Genomic DNA, 16990 nt, shown 5'->3' with positions numbered 1-16990 from the left:
TTCTCTTCAATGTTCTAGAGAATAAGTAGACCAAGAAAAAAGTGGATCAGCATCTAGAATTTAAAGGGGGGGTTCCATTGTTTCTAAGGTTTACACCTACTAGGACTACATCTAAGTAATTAGTAGATTGAGCCCAGGGAATAAGTTGATCGGATATATTAACTAAAAATAAATAGTCTGTTTGTTTAACAAACGTTATAGCAACTCGAAATGTTTTTGTTACATATTTAAGTATGTATGCAGTACTGAAGGGTAGGTATGCGAGCAATTATCAAAAAGTTAAAGCACAATTTTCAGTCATGGACAAAATTGAGCTCTATGTTGCGGTTACTAACTTGGGCCATGATGCACAGCAATCACTGATGTACTTATATTACTTATTATGCTCTTTGTTCTTTCATTTATTTTTACAGACAGTACTCATTTTTATTTTCCAACCTAGGTACAGTACATACAATGGCTCTCAAAAGTATTTACCCCGCCTTGGACTTTTCCACATCTTATTGTGTTACAACATGGAATCAAAATGGATTTAATTAGTAGTTTTTGCCACTGATCAACACAAAACAAGTCCATAATGTCAAAGTGAAAAATAAAATCTACAAATTGTTATAAATTAATTACAAATAAAACAGAAAATAATTGATCGCATAAGTATTCACCCTCTTTGCTATGACACAATTAAATAAGCTCTGGTGCCATCAATTGTCTTTAGAAGTCACATAATTAGTTGAATGGAGTTCATCTGTGTGCAATTAAGGTTTTTCACATGATTTCTAGTTGCATACACTCTGGGAGGTCCCACAGTTGGTTAGTACATTGCCTAACAAAAACTACATCATGAAGACGAAGGAACATTCAAAACAAATCCAAAATAAGGATCTTCAAAAGCACCAATCAGGGGTAGCATATAATTACATTTACAAGGCATTGAATATCCCCCTGAGCACAGTAAATTATTAAGAAACGGGGAGAATATGGTACAACTGTGAATCTGTCTAGAACAGGCTGTCCTCAAAAACTGAGTATCTGGGTGAGAAGGGCACTAGTCAGGGAGGCCAACAAGAGGCCTCTGGCAACTCTAAAGGAGTTAAAGTCTTCCACGACTGAGCTGAGAGACACTGTGCATACGGCAATAATAGCCCAGGTGCTTCACAAAACTGGCCTTTATGGAAGTGGGGAAAAAGAAAGCCATTGTTGAAAAAAACATTAAATCTCAGCTAGAGTTTGCCAGAAGGCATGTAGCAGACTCTGAGTCCAAGTGGAAGAAGATTCTATGGTCTGATGAGACCAAAATTGAGCATTTTGGCCTTAATGCTGAGCGCTATGTTTGGCACAAGCCTAACACTGCACATCATCCTGAGAACACCATCCCTACCGTGAAGCATGGTGATGGCAGCATCATGCTATGGGGATGCTTCTCTGCATCAGGGCCTGGAAAGCTCATGAAGACAAAGGGCAAAATGGATGGAGCCAAGTACAGAGAAATCCTGGAGGAAAACCTGCTGAAGTCTGCAAAAGACCTGGGACTTGGGAGAAGATTTATCTTCCAGCAGGGCAATGACCACAAACATACAGCCAAAGCCACACTGGAGTGGATTAAAAAGAAAAAGGTCAATGTCCTGGAGTGGCCCACTCAAAGCCCAGACCTCAATCCAATTGAGAATATGTGGAAAGAGTTGAAAATTGCTGTTCACCAAAGGTCCCCATCCAACTTGAAGGAGTTTGAGCAATTTTGCAAAGAAGAATGGGCAAAAATTGCAGTGTCCAGATGTGCAGAGCTGGTAGAGACTTATCCAAATAAACTCTTGGCTGTAATTGCTGCCAAAGGTGCCTCTAACAAATATTGACTCAAGGGGGTGAATACTTATGCAATCAATTATTTTCTGTTTTGTATTTGTAATTAATTTAGAACAATTTGTTGATTTTATTTTTCACTTTGATATTATGGACTTTTTTTTTATTTGATCAGTGGCAAAAACTCATAATTAAATCCATTTTGATTCCATGTTGTAACACAATAAAATGAGGAAAAGTCCAAGGAGGGTGAATACTTTTGAGAGCCACTGTAGGCTGCATGACAAAAACGCCTGTTCCTAGTCAAACAAAAAAAAAAAAAACGAAACACATTTGCTAATTTAGCTATTATGTTTTTAACTAGGATGTTAACGTTTTGTCTTTGTAAACTGTAAAAGTTAACGCTAGGCCTACTGACAAAATAATAATAGATCTTGCAGTACTACAATAATATTGTATGATTGTATTTCATTAGAATATATTACTAAAACATTTTAATTTTGATTAGAGACTGACACCATTTTAATGTGTAAAACTTTTTTAATATACAGTAAATAAACTTTGCGATCATACATCAACAACATTTTTATAGGCAGAAAAAAGCTGACAAGCATTTAACACTAGGCCTAGTGTAAAGAGAGAGATTTCCAGTATAACTGAACACTTTGCATCGCATGTACACTTCCGGTCAAAAGTTTTAGAACACCTCCATTTTTCCAGTTTTTATTGAAATTTACGCAGTTTAATGTCTCAATGTACTCTGAAATTAAAGCATAGAACAAATAAACAATTGGAGATAAAAAAAGAAATCATGGAATTGTTTCGTTTAACAAAATTTAATCTAAATTTTTGACTCATCAAAGTAGCCACCTTTTGCAGATATAACAGCCGAACACACTCGTGGCATTCTTTCTACAATGGAAATCAAATATTGTTTGGAAAGTTCTTCCCAACACTGTTTCAGAAGTTCCCACAAATGTGTTGCACTTGTAGGTTGCTTTGCTTTCACCCTTCTGTCCAGTTCATCCCAAACCAGCTTGATGGGGTTTAAGTCTGGAGACTGTGCTGGCCATTCCATGATTTGAAGCCTATCGCCTCGTTCTTTTCTTCTAAGGTAGTTCTAACATAGTCTGGAGGTATGTTTTGGGTCATTATCTTGCTGTAGGGTGAAGCCCTGACCAACTAAGTGTATATCAGAGGGTATTGCATGGTTCTGCAAAATGCTGTGGTAGCCGTTTTGGTTCAGGGTGCCACTCACTCTGTAAAAGTCGCCGACTCTGGATCCAGCAAAAGAGCCCCAGACCATCACGCTTCCTCCTCCATGTTTGACAGTTGGTGTCACACACCGAGGAACCATCCTTGCGTCTACTCGACGGCTACAAAAACCCTGTGCGATGAACTGAAGATTTCAAATTTTGATTCATCGGTCCATAAGACCTTCTTCCAGTGTTCAGTAGTCCACTGGCAGTGCTTCATGGCCCAGGCAAGCCTCTTTTTCTTATTTTGCCATCTTAGAAATGGCTTTCTTACTGCCACTTGACCTGTCAAACTTGCAGCTCGAAGTCTTCTCTTTACAGTTGAAACTGAGACTTGCTTTGTTCGACCAGTGTTAAGCTGTGCTTGAAACTGTTGTCCTGTGAGCCGTCTATCACGCAAGCTGTTGACTCTCAGGAACTTGTCTTCTGATTCTGTTGTGGCTTTGGGTCTGCCAGACCTCTTCCTGTCAGAGTTTCCTCCATTTTCCAAGTGCCTTTTAATGGTGTAAGAAACTGTACTCACTGGCACCTTGGCTTTCTTTACAATTTCTCTAAAGGAAAGACCTAAACTTCTAAGGGTTATAATGGTCTGTCTGTCTTCCTTTGTTAATTGCCTTTTTTTCGCCATTATGATAGCAATATACTACTTCCTGCAGTACAATACTGTCCAAATAATGCTTAAGAGGGTTTTAAATAAATAAATAAATAAAAAAGAGAGTGGTGTGTGAACACATTCCCATACGATCTGGCAAATAAAATGATCAGATAGAAAATGTTGATTCATGTAGTTAACCTCCCCTTTAATCAAACTGCTGCTGCACCTTGCTTTTGCCTTACTGCGCTTGCGTGATCCACTTTTTCCTCAGTCTACTAATTCCCTACTACACCGGGACGTCCGCCTTGAGAAGCCTTCATTAGCTGCCTGTTTCATTTAGGGTTCATTTTAAAATCTGGTTATTGACCTACAAGATCCTTCATGGGCTAGCTCCTCGGCTACCTTTGAGACATGTCAATACATTCCAGCCTATTCTCTACACTTTTCTACTGCAGGAGTATTGACCATCCTGAAGGCTCAGCTTAAAACTATGGGAGGTTGGGCATTCAGGTACCATACTCCCTATTTATGAAATTGTCTGCCGAAACATATTAGGGACTCAGCACTAGTGCCAATTCTTAAATAAAGATTAAAAACCTATTTGTTTGACAAGGTGTTTCAGTTTTTTCTTTCGTTATATGTATAGTCCTTTGAGGTGTTTCTATGGAAAGTGCTTTATAAATCCTGATTGGATTGGAATGTGTGTGTGTATTGGGTGTGTATTGGGTGACACAACATAGCTTAGTATTAACTGACCATAGGTTTCTAATGGTACTCCTTTAGCATCAGTCATGCATATTCTATACAAGGATGTATGTTCCAAATGAGTCTGTTTCTGCTAAATTCAAGAAACCCTCCTGTTTGCTTTGCCTTTCGTTAGCATTTCAGGCAAATTGTTCATACAATAAGTGTGTGTGTGTGTGTGTGTGTGTGTGTGTGTGTGTGTGTGTGTGTGTGTGTGTGTGTGTGTGTGTGATGAATTTTACTAACAAGAACAGATGTTTTAACAGCAGCCAATTGTAATATAATTTTTCAGTTGATACTGAATGGTTATACTATGCATCAAAGCAATTTAAAAACACTTGTTTTAAAATTGAAAAGCCATATTTTTCAATCTTGGTAATTGATGCTAAAAAATACATACTAATTTGGATAAAACAGTTAAACCTCAATTTCCTTTGTGATTCGAATAACCTTTTATTGTTCCTGACTGTTACTGTTTTGTCACTTTTAACCAGTAGAGTGCTGGATAGCGTGATAATATTGAGGTGATCAGAAAAATAAACATAACACCCATATGAAACAAAAATAAATGTGGGAACAAAGAGATTAAAATACTTCATTCATTAATTAAGTGTTTGTAATTTAGGGGATTTACACCTTAGTTCATTAGCATATGACAGGTGGAATATTTGCTATTCACGTTCATTCAGATTTCATACGTTCATACAAATCTATTTATGCTTTTACCCTGTGTGCCACAACAGGGTACAGTTTGTCATAAACAGATGTCATAATGGGTCATAGTTGCAAGTTGTCGAATGAGAAACTTAGAATGGAAGCAGCTTTTAACTGACTTTAAGGAGTTGTTACTTAAATATATAATTAAATTGTCATTTGCCCTTAATTTAAATAGCACATTGTCTTGCATATTAATAAACAATCATTGGATATAAAGCTTCATAATTTTCTGTCACCTGTCATGAGCACTAAGTTATTTATTTTTAGTTTCTGGTAGTGCTTATCTGTAACAATACTAACGGTTATTTATTTGTTTATAGCAGGCATAAGAAGATGTTTAGAAGACATTATGACTGGAAACATTCAGCATGACTGAAAATAAGATTGCATTTCAAACTGGTATGTCACCTTTTCTTACACATTATGCAAATGTTCATTTCAATACATTGTCAACATAGGAGACAATAAATAACAATCCTTTCAATTGTTCTATTTCCCAGTCTTTTCTATCTTTAACTTATATTCATCCTTCACAATCATTTTTCATGTGCTGTGTGCCTCAGGCAGCACAGGCTTTGAGTGTGTAAAATGTATGACATTTATTTATTTCTCAAATCCTGCAGAACAAAACTGATGGGTTTACTAGCTGGGGTTGGCTCGATAGAAAGAAAAAAATAGCAATCATTGAAAAATAGCTTTTTAACCTGTGTCATCATTTGTTTTAGCTTATTCTTTGTTGAATTCACTTTGGCGTTGTATTCACTGATTGAATTCAGTTCCATGTTGCACAAACGTACAGCTGAAATGATCTAATACTTTATTTTATGATGTAATGTACAGTAGTAAAGTGACTGTGTTTATTGCTATATCACTGCCTGCCTGGAGCAAGCGTCATGCAACATAATCCAGTTTATAGTTGTTTTACTGCTTAAAACAGCATAGTACTGACTGGGGGGTTGCAATAACAACAGCAAGTGACTGTATACGATTCTCGGACATTGCCAGACAGATTCAGAAATGATTTAAGCTTTTCAATTCACATACATAGGCTGAACCAAAAAAAATATAGAGTGGGCTCCCATAACCAAGTCAAATTGGTAGGGATACCAAGGCAGCCAGGGTGTCACTGATTTGAAGCAACTTGTCTGCAAGGTGATCTCGATGGATATGGGATCACCATACTTCATTATCACCTTCACAGAAGTTATGTGTGGAAATCTGCAAGTCTGTTCTCCAGAATGTCTCTTAGATTGACCACTTACAGTAATTTGTAAGTGGTCAAATAATTTGTGCAGTCTTGGATATGGAAAGACTTGCCAACCAAGTACCTACTTTCAGACCCCCTTATTAAGCTCTGTCTGATCTGACTGAAAATCACTTGCAGCAAATAAATATGTATTGTACATAATCCACGTCAAGAAGGACAGTGCACTTACACAAAAGCTTGCCTTACATATTGAAAATGTTTCCATTTTTTATCCAAACCCTGTATCTCACATTTCACCATTTGCCACAACAAAAAACAGATTACCAACTCAGTTAAGGTCAATTTGATTAATAACTTGATTTAGTTAATACTGAAACATGAATAGCTTTAAATTAGTCACAAAAATGTATTAATCATAGGCATCAATTGGATTTTGAAATTAATGTTATCAAGTATAAAAGTTAGGATGAAAACATTTCTATAAAACAAACACGCCTGCATCTCAAAACTTAGCTCTGTGTCCCGCCTCTAGATAAGAAATCTGTTAGCTCTGGTTTGCGATTCTGTATTTTGACTGTCAGTCCGTCTACCTTGCTACGGTTTCTTTTTCTAATCCCAGTAGATTAGACGTTACCTATATACTTTTACGTTTAATCATTAAAGTGGGCTCAAAAAAAAAAAAAAAAAAAGAAATGGACGCAAGCACCCCCCCCCCCCCCCCCCCCCCAAGTTTTTGTTCGAGAACTTAGTGATTTTGTTTTCCAATACAATTACCCCATTTTAAAATATGCATGCACTTGCTCAGTGTCAGAATACCACATAAAAAGGCTTGTGGTTACAAACAGAATCCTCCTAGGAAAGAGTCATTCACTGAAACATTAGATCTATTAGTGTGAAGAACCTGCCTGCTGACTTAATTCCATTGTGGGCAATGTTGCCAAAAAGAATAAACTGTTAAAATATTTACAACAGAATCCAGTATATTATTTTGTGTAAGTCACTACTTGAATACCAAACACATGCTATTCATGCTAATTAATTTTGCTAGGTACTTTTTACAATGCAATTGCTAAAATATTTAACAAAGTAATTTTTAAAAGTGAATACAGTATATGTCTGTTAATGGGGCCACCCTACAGTAGGTAGTCAGATCACCAATGATTTCATGTGACAGGTCTTTAAGTTAATGTTTAGTTCACAGTGACAAGACTTAACAAGAAGCAGCTCAGGTGAATGAAAAAGTGTGTGAATGCACCCAAAGAGGAATGTCATCTAAGTCAGGTTTCTGATCAGAAGAAGGCTTTACCATCTGGTAAAGGGCCTTGCCAGACACTAGAGCCCTCCAATTCAAGTTGTATTGCTTAGTTCTAGTGTGGTAACATTTCAGAATATTGTTTCAACTGTGGTCTACTTGGGTTTCTTTGTATTTTAATCGGTCCTACTACTATCATATGCATGGAATTTGTCTAATTGCAAGAGTAATTGGCTGACCACTGAAACAAGTCTAACATTAAAAACCTGAATAATAAAAAAATATTTAAAATGTATATTAATCTTTGATTAAAAAACTGGGACAGTGCAAATCTCTTTAAGAAGGGTGAAGTGGCTGTACTGTAACGAAATCAATTGATTTTGTAACTATTGTCCCACAGTAGTTATAACAGAGCTGCAAGTCGAGCTTTTGTAAAATTTGATTTCTGAAAGTGTGATTATAAAAAAATTTATTTTATTATGTTGTCTTTGCAACTAGATTTAATAATTGTGAAAACAAACTGAAACCAATAAAAGAAAAATGTGATGACATCTCCCTCTAAAAGCTTGCCAAGTGGTCCTGGTTCAGACTGTGGCTCTGATGAACATTTCACACTGTACACACTCTGCATTTTAATGATCCCTGCTATAACATTTCAGAAGCTTCAAGCTATAATGTGGGCTTAACCCTGCACCTGTGTTACAGAATCTGGCTTGGCATTTAATGCAATGATCGTGAATGGATCATCTTCTGTTTTCATAGCAATGGTTTCCTGGTGGTTTACTTGAGCTTAAGGCATTGGTCTGGGTATTAAAATGACTGTACTACTGTGTATGCTGGAACTCTCCTGTTGCCTGTGATTCAAATTCTGGAACGAATTCCAACAGATAACTAATTCTTTATCAGAGCAAATCTGTGGAGACATGTTCACTGGAGCAACAACTGCCACCATATTGAAGATTGGATTAGTATCTGGTGAGTGGACTCCCTTTTGAATTTGCTCAGCTCAAATGTGATATGCATATTTAATCAGTTCTGTGTTTTATAGACTATATCACTAATCACAATATTAATCATAGTCAGTCAAACCCTGGCTCTTGTGCTGCCAATAAGTGTTGTTATTGGGTTAACCCCAGCTCCATTCTGACTATACATTGTTCATATATTCCAGGGAACAAATAAGAGGCTGTGTGGTCCGGTATCTAAAGAAAACGGCTTGTAATCCTGGCTCACTGACTTACTGTGTGACCTGTGTCACTTAACCTCCTTGTGCGCCGTCCTTCGGGTGAGACATTGTTGTAAGTGACTCTGCAGCTGATGCACAGTTCACACACCCTAGTCTCTGTACGTCACCTTGGATAAAGGCATCTGCTAAATAAACAAATAATAAAAAGGCTATTGTTTTAGTTTACAAAGAATCTGAATAAACCACACACTATGGGTACTCACAAAGAAAGTGTATTTAATTGAAACTGAAATTACATTTTGAGGATAGACAATACAATAATATCCTGACCTTGAAAGTCAAAAATGTTTGCAGAGCAGCAACACTTTAATTGAAAACAGACTTGCTGAAATAATTATTGGAACCGCACATATTAGAGAGATTTATAACCATTAACCTTCATTCAAGTTAATGTCTTTTTAAACATTACAAGAAGAATGGGGGCTGGGGATGGTAGTTACAATTAAGTTATAAATTAAATGTGGTGGCTATGAAATAACTCTCAAGTTTCAGAAAACATTACATAATTATTACAACAAGCTACATAGAAAATAAGTACTGAAGCAAATACAAATAGACTTGGCCCTACTTGGACATTGTAATGCTTCATAGAGGCCAATTGTTGGTGTTGCATTAAATTAAATTGCCTTTGAAGGACATTAACCAGCTCCAGGGTGTAGAAAAGAACCGCTCACTTGGTGTCCATATGTTAAAAGAGCTTATTAAAGCTTTCCAAAACATTCTGGAAAAACCATGAACTACCACACAAATTCTAAGATGCCTCCATAGTCCAGAAAAGGTGACTGGGCCTCCTGTGATAATTGCTGTGACATATCATGCATCTTCATGAACCTGAACCTCCTCATCGATGCCCTTATTAATGACTTGATTTTCTTAACATTACCAATTCAGGATAAATGTTGCAATCTTACATAGACCTTTACTGTACAGACATTGATTTCACAAAGTAATTTGATACAGTTAAATAGGTAAGGTCAATGATAAATTCTGACTAAACTTGGCTGCCCAGATAAATTCATTAGCGATATGATGACGATATGATGGCCAGGGTTTGGAAAACGATATAATGTTTGAAGCATTTGAAGTTACGAATGGGGTAAAACAAAGTTGTGTGATGGCTACAACGCTCTTCAGCATCTTGTCTACTGCTATGCTTACTTCTGCTGCTTTTTGTCAGTTCTGCTCACTGAAAAACTGACACTAAGCTGTTCAGCATCAACAGATTTAAATCAAAGTCAAAGCTGTATGAGTAATTCATCAGATATCTATGCTTTTCATTGTGGTCTCATAGCCCATAGGTCTCATAAGAAAGGGATCTACAATAGCTCTCCTCACATTTCTCTTCTGCTTACAAGAAGTTTGGTCTCATTATCAGCCTGAAGAAGTCAGTGGTCATCACCTCCAAAGTCACCATACAACCACCAAGCATCATCATATATGACAGTATCTTTAAAGCTGAACTAATGTCCAAGAGGTTGAAATGCAAATGAAAGATAAGAATCAATACTTACAGTGAAGCATCTCCTATTATAGTAACATACATCACGTGCAGCTTAATCTGAACTTGTAGAAATATAAAGCTAACAACCACTAATCAATGTAAAAGCAATCTGCTGTTTGAAGTCTTTTGCAAGAAACGATATATTCGAGTTCCAGCTGTCTTTATATTGTATGGATACAGATAGTTGGAGCATCATCACATTATTATAAATCTCTGCGCTGCCTCAGAATTTACAGTATCGGTTGCCATCATTTTGCTACAGTTACAGTAAGTAACTGTAAAACTGAGTGATCAACTACTTGAAGATATTAATGGCTCTGAAGAAACTGAACCACCAAAGAAAATCCCCAAAGTAGTAAGCAGACATACCGATTTGGGTGAAGAACAATTACATGAACTGGAAGATAGCAAAACTGAAAAAAAATACAAAGAAATTACAAAGTGGGCAATTGCTGTCTTTCAGGACTGGCTAAAAGAGAAACAAATTGAAATAGATGTCTCAGCTGTGGAAATTGCACATCTTAATAAAATACTAAGGGATTTCTAAGGAAATATAAAAATGCCCAAGGGGAAGAATATACAATTTCAAGCTACGTTAGTCTCCGAGCTTGAATAAACCAATATATAAATGAAAACAAAACCAGTGAATTTGTCTATATACACACTCACCCTGACTTTGTCACTTCAAATAAAGTCTTTTTAGTGGTTTGTAAATGCTACAGAAAAACACAAAAAGACACTGCTGCACTTTATCCACCCCTCTCCGACACAGACCTGGAAAAATGTATGAAATCTGAAGCTCTGTCAAGTGAAATGGCTCCGGGCTTGGTAAGGAAGATCTGGGTAGATATACAGTATTATCTGGGGCATGTACATTCAATAGCGATATATAATTCAACACATATCAAAAATAAATAGTGCTATTTCAATTATATTAATTTACTCAGCTTTACATAGTGTGTAGTTTAAATTTATAAATGGGACTACTTTTTATTCCCTTTTTTGGTGTAAGGATATTTAATAAAAAGAAAAAAAATGTTTGTCCTACAAATTATTTCATTTTTTTTTCTTTTTCAAATCCACTGTTTCACCTGGATTATAAATGCAGTATGGTCCTTTAGGGTGTCTGTGTCCGATCAATATACAGACTTCTCGGGATCTGGATTCATTAGGGAAACCATCACAGTGCACAGTGCATAGATCACTATGAGCAGAATACAATGCTATATTTTGTGATGATAGAAAATGCATCTGACTTCACTAATTTACAGTACCCTGGCTGTTTCCTAGGGCTTGACTATATCAAATGTAGTGCCTTACAGTTTTAGAATGGTGGTATCGTTTCTTTCAAAATGTTTTTTTTTTCTTTTTTTTTCACATGTAAAAGATTTACCCATCAAAAAGAATAACCCCCTTTCTGAAAAGCTACATGCAAGTCAGAAGATGAAAAAATTGTTAACCTGTGCTATCCAACATATTCATGGAGCAAATTGTGCACTGGAGCAAAAAGCTTTGAACGTTGTCCTGTAAATGTTTGTCTACTGCATAACATTATTCTGTCTAACAGAAACACAGCTTGTTTCTGTATTCAGCTTGCTTACATTTGGAACAAGAATAGATATCAAAAAGTTCAGTTGTTATCCACAGTCCCACACAGAGATCTACATTTTTTCCATAACAATGCATGAAAGACAATTGCTATGATTTTAATGTATTAATAGTCAAGCATCTGGAGAGTTAATATTGCTACTCACAGCCAATCCTGTATTTTTGCATGTTTTTTAGATGTTTATTATAATAATTTGCACATATGTTTACCCATGTTTTTCCAAGGCATATTATTATTATTTATGATTTAACATGCTTACCTATGCTTTACCATGATTTCACTTTAAGCTTATATAATGGTTTACTATACTTTGCTATGCTTTTATAATGGCTGATACAGTAACCAACATTATTATAATTCTGCAGCTCTTTTTATGTATTCTCTCTATTCACTTTAAATATTATTTCAAGAGACGATTTTTGAAACTGCAACACCATTTACAATCTCACAACTGCATATTCATTAATATTCATTGTGCTGACTTGGTGTTCTGTTTTTCTTTCTTTAACTCTCAATTAAATGCTCACTTCAGTCTTTATAAAGCAGCAGGTATTCTGATTGTTTTCTGTTTTTACATTGCTGTGACCTTGTGGTGTGTAGTTCTTTACAATATTATTAACTGTTGGATACCTTGGTTAAGATGCATTAATAATTGTATCTATATGTTCGACTTCCCTTATTTATGGTGGCCAACTGTCATTCCTCTATAAGTTAATACGTTGTGTGAAGGGTGTCTCTTTAAGCAACAGAGCCCATCGATGCGGGCTCGACCGTGTGGTAGATGACCATTACCATGCGTCCCGAGCCATAGGCGAGGGCGCTAACGAAAGTCAATGATTTATTTCTTTAAAAAAAAAACCTTTAAAACCTATATTTACCTTAAGGTGCTACCAAGTGTTATCAAATGTGGTGGGGCAAGCCTCTTCTCCCGCTGTACCACTTGCAGGGGACTGGTGTGGCTCTCCTTCTCTTGCAGGGGACTGGTGTGGCTCTCCTTCTCTTGCAGGGGACTGGTGCGGCTCTCCATCACTTGCAGGGGACTGGTGTGGCTCTCCCTCACTTGCAGGGGACTGGTGCGGCTCTCCCTCTCGCTCTCGGGGCGAAACCAGCAGGCATTCTTCCCCTGCTGGTGGAGATGGGGACAGCAGGCATTCTTCCTCTGCTGGTGGAGGTGGAAACATCAGGCATCATTTCTCTGCTGGTGGAGGTCGAAAAAGCTGTCCCTCAGGCTTTGGATTAAAAAATAAAAGGTTGTAAAGACAAAAAAAAATACAGGACACGGTACTTTCGCCAAAATAAAGAGACAAACAAAACAGACTACACAGGCAAACGCGGTGAGCTGATATTTTAACTATTACTATGATTGTTACCTCCATATCCAATCCCCTTCTCCACTCACCGAACACACAACCCTGTGTGAGTGAAAACATGCTGCTTTTATGAAGCTGTACCGAGACTCGATTGCTAATCAATCATTCAATTGGAGTCACGGTACAACGGCACATGAATTAATAAAGTGCAATTCCCTGTGCTCACATATTATTACATTTTACCTGTGCAATCCTCGTACCTAAATACAAATATACATTTTAAACAACTCGTGTTCCACTGACCCATTTATATCCTGTGCACCAATGACTATACACCAAGATTAACACACAGCACGCAACATATAACACTGAAATACACACAGGGGCGAGCAACATTGCCACAATGCCGCTGCTGCATATACAGTATATTACATGCTGAGTGACACTTGCGTGGTGATTTCTCAGATGGCTTTTGCATAGTGTTACTGCTACTACTTGCCTCAGAGTTTTCTTTGTTCTGTTCTTGACTAAGTAAATACCACAGTACATTTGCTAATTTTTTTGTTATTCTTAGTGACAGAGATGAAAAAAAAAAAAAAGATTGTGATTTAAATGCTGTTTTATTTGTATGTTGACATTTTTACTTACAGAAACACTGTTTAGACAATTGTAACTAATGTGTAGTAATATTAATTTGATCAGGTAAGTAAGTTGGTCTATGATGCCATAGCCGTGTGGTAAGTCAACTATTACTGCACAGTCATGTGATCTTGTTCAGCCAATCACAGCACTTAATTTATCCAAGCCATTATATAAGCCACAATAATTCACACACAGGCTTTCTCACTCCCCACCCTCCTGACCTAGTGTCCGGAAGGTTTGTAGTCTGTGCCGCGAACATTTAGGTCATTCTGCTATCCTTGTACAAACTAGTGTGATTTGTGGAGCTCTGCAAGAATACATCCAATATATTTTCTATACCAATTTGATATAGTCAATATGCATTTGGTGTTCCTCACTTACCAGGTATGTGCAGTTTATTTTGCGTGTATTGATCCCGCCCAGTCCTCCATGATGTATATTTACTTTGCAGTAGCAGGGTGATACATGTTCATACTGTAGCCAAGAGGTAATGCAATGCATCAGTCAGGGAAAATTGCACACAACTTTTAAGCAGGGTGTTCATACTGTTAATCCACTGAAAGTTATTGTGACTTTTATGGTTGATAAGAAAGAGGCTTGGCACATTGAATGCAGCAATAGTAAATTAGTGTATACTTTGGCTTAAAGATAATTTCCTTATACACATAAGCATTCATATCTACAAGACTGATTTGTAGAGTTTCTTTCAACTTTTCTTCCTCCAAACTCAAGACAAAAATATCTATACTTGTGTGTAGTAACCATAAATGTTCCTGTTTTTAAAAATCTAAATCAATAAAGCTATTTGTGTGGACTAAAATGTGCAGAAATGTGTAAGTAATAGTGATCTCTTTTCAAATAGTTATTTTTCTTACTGCAACCTGCTGATGAAATAGGCCTTCAATAATAACGAGTAATACAGGCAGTTTGCATATGTGATGGAGAATATACTGTATATCTACTCATGCATAAAGGTGGAATTAATGAAAACTGTCTCATTTAAGGAATGGGTATACCTAACACCAGGTCTGAAACATTTTCTAACTGCAACCTTTTAAAGTGACTGCTGTGATTCCCCTACTCTACCCCATTTTGAATATATGAAAGAAATACATCTTAATGTATATATTTTTTTTAAATTTAAGATACATTATTATTCTTCATCGGATAGACTTTTATAGCACACTTTGTTACAAAATATTCACAGCAATAGACAGAACAGTTATATACACATAAATAAAGAACTGAGTCATTCTGCTTGTGATGTGGTTGTTTTGCAACCCTCTTGAAACCCTTCTGTGACACCTAGTGTTAGCACCCCTATCAATCTCAAGTCAATATCCAACCTTCAATTTAAACAACTGGTTTCACAGACCCCATGTTTTCTTAGAACAGTTTTTCTTAACTTACCATAGATAAGGTAGCACATGGTGCTAATCAGAGTTTGTGAAGCTAGTCGTTTGTCTTCAGTACTCTTGTGTGTTTCATCTATATGGCTTATTATGAGTTATTGTAAGTTTGTGTTACTCAGGAACATAATGAAGGTCTGTACCATAATGGAGTAGCAGTTGAGTTAAGAAAAAATAATATGAACACTATGACTGAAAACAACTGCAACACCTGTAATTGACTCAATACAACCACATGGCTTCAGGTCTCAGTTGCCTCAGCACGTAAGCAATAAACACACACCTCAGGTGGCTTTTGGGGCTTTTTGAGTCGTGACCAACTCTCATTACAGCAGCACACAAGTTATTTATTGTGCTTACAAAATGTCCTATAAGATATAAAATCATATATTAAGAAAAACATATTAGTGTTATGATGACAAATTAAATCACTGTTAAAGTCCTGCAACTGTATTAATGTGTTAATGTTATATGATATTGGTCATCATGCATTTTGTTGTAGATTGATTTGGAAATATTATATTTTGTTGTTTTGGAAACAAAAGAGTAAGGTAACAAGAATATTGTTACCTTATTATTTCAATTTGAATATACATGTAAATACACATCCTTCCTTAACCAAATATACTGTATTCCCCACACAACAATATATAATGTCCTTACTGATTGAATAGCATCAGATTGTATCAAATTTGAACATGGAGATTTTAGGTGCTAGCAATAGTTGGATGATAAACATATCTAATGATACACAGAAAAGAGAAAACAACAGTCCTTTTAGCCATTCAAGGCTGCTAAAAATCACAAATAACAAGCTCAAACTAATGCCATCCTTTGGATTAATCATCATAAGCTACTACTCCCATATTGATTCCTGTGCAATGGTGATAGCAGGTAATATGGTATCTTCTCCAAAAAATGTAATAAATAAATAACTATAAACAAGCAAAACACGGTTGCTCTTGTAACCTTACATGCTGTGTATTTATTAATTCAGTTCTTTAAAAATGTAATCATTATTTCCATGTTTACAAGTTTTGATCTGCACTTAAGTGTTTTTGTTAATAAATATATTTAATTATCTCCTACCATACTTCATTAAATTCAGTCTTTCATCTCCACGTACCGCAAAACTTTGGTTTGTGTCTGTTAAAACAGAAACACGTTCTACAGTTTGTCACCTGTGACTGCATTTAAGGCTGATTTCACAGATTGAGATTAGCACCAATCTTGGAATACCTAATCTTATTTTAGGTAAAGTTAGCCAAGATTTGTGCAATTAGGATCTGACATCACAGTTCAGATGCCCAACCAAAAGGCTTTTTGCATTCATTTTTAGGAAAAGGTACTTGGGTGCTAAATTAATTTCCAGCACTTTTGCTGCTACTGTGTCAGTTAGTAACGAGATTTACAATCAAAATTCACATAGCAATTTTGAATCAACATGTTTGAATGTAAGACTGGCTTACATTTGTCTGTTGGCTTCAGTACCTTCTAAATACCCAAAAGTGAGAACCAGGTGTAGAGTTCAAATTCATGAAATAGACTCATGTTCTAATCAAAGATTGAGGTACCCTTGAATGAACCCATAATCTGTCTCAAACCAAAAGAGATGTCAGAATGATTATTAACAATTCCAATCATGCATTTTTAGGATATGTGCTAAACTTCCTAGCAAGAAAAAAGCATCAGTTCCCACACATAC

Source organism: Polyodon spathula, chromosome 2 (genome assembly GCF_017654505.1).
Source record: "Polyodon spathula isolate WHYD16114869_AA chromosome 2, ASM1765450v1, whole genome shotgun sequence".
In the NCBI taxonomy this organism is placed as follows: domain Eukaryota; kingdom Metazoa; phylum Chordata; class Actinopteri; order Acipenseriformes; family Polyodontidae; genus Polyodon; species Polyodon spathula.
The sequence above is the reverse complement of the archived record's forward strand: the minus strand, read 5'-3'. Positions refer to the sequence as shown.